Here is a 5,125-nt window from a genome sequence, read left to right as displayed (position 1 = left end):
ATGGATGGATGAATAAATGGATGGATGGATGGATGAATGAATAAATAGATGATGGATGGATGGTTGGATGGATGATGGACGAACAGATGGATGATGGTTGGATGGATGAACCTCCTCCAGCAGCCAACAGTAAAAACTCATTTGAGCCACTGAACAGATTAACTGTTATAAAACAGCTAAAATTCAGCTGATCTTACAGAGAAGGAGCTAAAGTTGGTGTGGTTGTAGCTGCAGCTSAACTCTGTCCAACATGTTTATCTGAAGTTAGTTTTCAGGGATGATGTCTGTAAACAAGCTGCCGCAGTGCTCTGGAGCCCAGCCGTCACTCAGCAGCCGACCCTTCACCCCGACGACCCTCTCAGCAGCTGCAGCGCCGCTCTTTTCTTCTCATTGTGTCGTCTTTTCATTGAGCGGGCGAAGGTCTGAGCCGCTCGGCCATTTCCATAATCTCCATTAAACACTTCAAATGTGCGCTTTAAGAGCGCTGCCATCTGCATAATCCCATTAACTCCGGAGCTGCGCCGCCGCCGCCGCAACGCCACCGCTGCACCACCGCCACCGCCAGGAGCCCCGGCTCAGGTGGAAGGAAGGAGAGGGAGAAAAGGCAGATTTAGTTTGTGTCAAGTTTGTGAAAGAGAAAAGGCCGAAGACAAGACCGGGCCTGACAGTTCAGGGCGGTGACCCGGCCAGAAAAAAAAAACTGTTTTTAGCCCGAAAGCTTCATCTGGGTGTAAATCTGTTCTTTCGTCTGGCGTCCCGCCTCCTCCTCCTCCTCCTCCTCCTCAGAGCGAGGAGACGGGAAACAGATTCATGCTTTCTGGAAAAAAAAGAAGTAGGTCAGATTTTAATTCAGACCAAATCCAGGCACTCGTAAACCGRTGGCTGACTCGGCTCGTCGACGGGCCGCGCTCCTCCAAACCTGCAGCTTTTTTATTTTATTCATCGGAGCAAATATCTGCAGCGCTGGAAGCTCCGCGACGACAACGGAAGTCAAACATCCATCACACATCAAAAGGTCGATAAAGACGCAGGAACAGTGGTTTGGTGATTAATTAACCACAGACGCCTCCTGAGGGAACCGCTAACGAAGCACAGAGAGCCGAAGAACTGGATCCGTTTCTGCGCCGCGCTCGCCATGACGAGGTGAAAAAAAAAAACTGCAACCTGTTTCTGAACAACATGACTCATTTATTCCAAACATGTCGTGCAGGAAACAGAGCAGCGACGACGGACGGCTGCTGGTTCCTGTAAGACTCCAACGTTTAACCCTGCTGCTCCCCCCAGAACACGATCCAAGAATTTTAATGGGTCCTAAACAGAACCATATGAGCGCGGGACGCCCACACACCCAACAAACTGCTGGAACAACCAGCAGAAAACTGGAGAAACCCCYCGGCTGCACCTGAACCGGGATCCTTTCAGCAAGATGTGTGAAAACGTTGCACAAATTAGGAATCGGACCCGGTTGGAGGTTCTGGTGGGTCTCATCTCCACGGTTTGAGTCGATGTTACACAACATTAAGGGAAACATGACTCKGATTCAGAAACTTGGATCGTCCTGAAGCATGTCACCAGGTCCGAGACGAGTCCAGAAACGAGTCGGCTGTGGCTCCGGAGCAGAAAAATGTGGATCAAAGGTGGAAAAACATCAGCAACGACCTCAGAGGAGGGGTCAAAGGTCACTTAGGGTCCTTATTACACTGAAGACGGCTGCCAGTCTTCACCCTGAAGGTCAGACCGTGCAGTGAGCTCCTTTCAGACTCGTCAGTTAGCAGGTCAAAGGTCAAAGCCTTTCCTCTCTAAAACATGGCAGCGTGATTTGGGCCGTCTCAATTCATGGGTTGCAGTCGATGCAGGTCTCATTAGTCGTTCGCTTACGTCACCGCCTCGCACGAGTCGGCTGTCCCTCCTCACGTGGCCACAAAACCCCAAAACTTCAGCTGAATCTTAGCATCCTACCAGGGGTGTCACTGGGTTTTAAGGACAAGGGGGGCTTAGCCCCCAAGAGATGCACAGCATATATTATATATATATATATATATATATATATATAATTTTGTAAACTTCATTGAGTGGGAGGGTGTCTTGCTTATGTTTATGCCTTAATCCTACATAAAGCCTGGTCGTAAGGATGCTGTTTGGTTCTGACACCTTTAGCTTGGCCATGCCTCAGGACGTTGGTATATTTCTGTCCATAAGGTGTTTTTCCCCTCCATAAATTTCCTAAACTTCATAAGCAGCGTGCAGGTGACCTAAATTATTTTATGGAGCCAGAGGAAGACAGAATAAATGACGCCGGCTTGGATAGAGGTGGTGAGCAGAGAAGGTACAGCTTCAGTAGCTGTTGTGTGCTGTTCCTGGTCCTTTCCTGATCATCTTTCCCTGTAAGTTTCTGTTAGCATCATAAGTGGCAGGTGCTCAAGATGTTGAAGTATTCTTCCTAATTCTACCTAAACATCTGGTTTTAGACAAGTTCTGGACACTCATGATGCAACGACAGAAGATTTGACCTCAAATCTCAGTTGACCAAAAAAAAAAAAAAGAGTAGGGATGTCCCGATCAGACACTCAGTATCGTATCGGTGGCAGATACGGACTTTTTTTGAAAATCGGGTAGAATTAGATTTAGTCATGTGATCGGGCCGATCCAGTTTTCAGCATCATCATGCTTTACAGCTGCTGTTAAGAAGTCAAGACTCACACAAGTACACAACCATGTCCACAGTGTGGGAACACGATGCAAACTGSATGTTTRTCGTGATAGGAACAGCAGGGCTCGTTTTAACACTACCAACCTTGTCACTTGGAAAGAAATAAAGCTATCGGATCGGTATCAGAAAGACTAATCATTAAAAATATCGGATTGTATCAGGAACCAAAACATCTGGATCGGTACGTCCCTAAAAAAGGGCAACATAAACAACTCAAACTTATATCAATCTATATTTTAATTGTATATATTTGTTTTTATCTTTTTTAAAGAAATACGGTGAATTTTTACACTCAATAAATATCTTAGGACCTTCATCTTCGGAGTCCTGATCAAACTTTGTGAAAAACTGATGTTTGGCACCAAGAAATGTCTTCAATGATTAAAAACTGAACGAACCGAATCATTTTTAGAAAATATTGAACAAATATTTAATATCAATACCTGATACTGTATCGATTTTTAATTGAGACTTAATGCATGGATATAAGAAATGTGAAATAGAGATGAAGTTCTCACTGTTGTTGCTGTGTTTCCATTACAAATGTGCATAAAACTTTGTCGATATTCTGTTAATGTAAAAAAAAAACCCCACAGTTTCACAACTGCGGTGTTTCCATTAAGTAAGAAATGTTATTAAAGTCACGTGAATACGTTTGTTCTCATGATAAGTCATTACAAACATGGCAGCGATGGATGTAAACACATAGCATGTTGCTACCACGACACTAGCGCTCATCATCAGAGGAGACGTCGGCGTCTTTTATCGAGGCTTTCCAGAGACAAGTCCCTACTTGGGAGCGGCTACGTATGCTGTGTTTTTGGGAAATTGTAGTCGCTGAGTTTACTATTTTATACTACTTCTGTGATATTACTACTACTTCTACTTCCTGTTATCTTCTTCATCATCGTCTTTTTCACCAGTAGAAACAGCCGGTTGTTGATCACGTGACTCCTGTGATGTGAAAAAAGTGTTTCCATTGCAGTTTTGTGAAAAACAACAATTTCAATACGGCTGAAAAACCACCTCATCCTAGRGCAAAAACATTTAGTCAAAAATGTAATTTTTTTCAAAATTGGCGTGTTTCCATTGAGCAATTTTATTTTCGAAATTCTAATTTGCGCATTTTCATGGTGAATGGAAACACAGCTACTGTTGTTTCTACGATTGAATAAAAATAAATCAAACATTATGAATGCTGTGCTCGTCGTAGTTTTTTTAAATTAGAATCTTTTTGAAAGAAAAATTGTGATATATCGCTTTGCTTTATAGTATAACAAATATATCAAGATTTATCGTGATATATCACGATATCTTGTGACCCGAGTCATGATATGTATTGTATCACTAATTTCTTGCCAACACGCAGCCCTTCAGTCCCAAACTATCAAAAAGTTAAAAAAATTAAAACTGATAAACATYTCTAACAAGTTTGAGACAAATATATTAAAGGTGGTTTTACAAAATAAAATTTAAAACAAGATTTAATTTTGATAAAAAGCTGTTTTCACACATAAAACCTTTCTAACCAGTTATTAAATTTACATCCAGTTTGACAGGAGTTTTTCAGCCTGAAGTCATCAAAACAATGAAAAAGAGCAGGTTTCRGTTTCCTGCCTGCACAGCCGGGTCAGGTCCACCTGCTGACGAGATGTAGAACAAAACAAGCCCGTGTGGTTCCTGCTCCGATTGGTCGGCGCTGAATGATTCATGACTCGTCTCCGAGCAGGAACTCCYGGTCATTCATAATGAATAACAGCAAACATTAAAGAGAGTCGGTGCCGCGGCGCGAGCAGGCCGAGGTTCTGCTGCCAGAAGATTCAGAACAACACATTCATACCTGAGGGATCAGAGACCCGTGTAGAACCAGAAACCAGGAGCAAAACTAACCCAGTTCRAACAAAAGAACCACAGAACCACCGACTGGGTTCATCAAACCAGTTCTAATCAGATGGTTTATCAAACAAATCTGAGTTAAAACAACTAAACCCATCAGAACCAGACAGGTTGATAAGACCAGTTAAACCAGTTTTAGCTTAATAAATTTAATTGACTCAGAACCAGCTGGACCGATGAGAACTACTAGTAAAACCCATCAGAACCAGATGGATTAAACCAAAATAAAAACTCATTATTTTGGACTAATAACGGGACCCCCTACATCAGTGGTTCCCAAACTTTTTATTTTCTGACCCCCAAAATATCCACGGCAAAAACTTGTGACCCCAAATATTACTGGTCTGAGTACAAACTTTGTTAAAAACCCTAAAAACACAGGCTTTTTGACAAGCTAAACAGCTTGTACACAAATATAAATACTTATTTTACTTATTTTGTGTTTTTGTAATAATTATAGGAAAATATTACATCAGCAATTATTTTATTACCCTTTAAATTGATTTCTGGAGATTATCC

Source organism: Austrofundulus limnaeus, unplaced genomic scaffold, assembly GCF_001266775.1.
Source record: "Austrofundulus limnaeus strain Quisiro unplaced genomic scaffold, Austrofundulus_limnaeus-1.0 Scaffold210, whole genome shotgun sequence".
Taxonomy (NCBI): domain Eukaryota; kingdom Metazoa; phylum Chordata; class Actinopteri; order Cyprinodontiformes; family Rivulidae; genus Austrofundulus; species Austrofundulus limnaeus.
Note: the sequence above shows the minus strand (reverse complement) of the source record.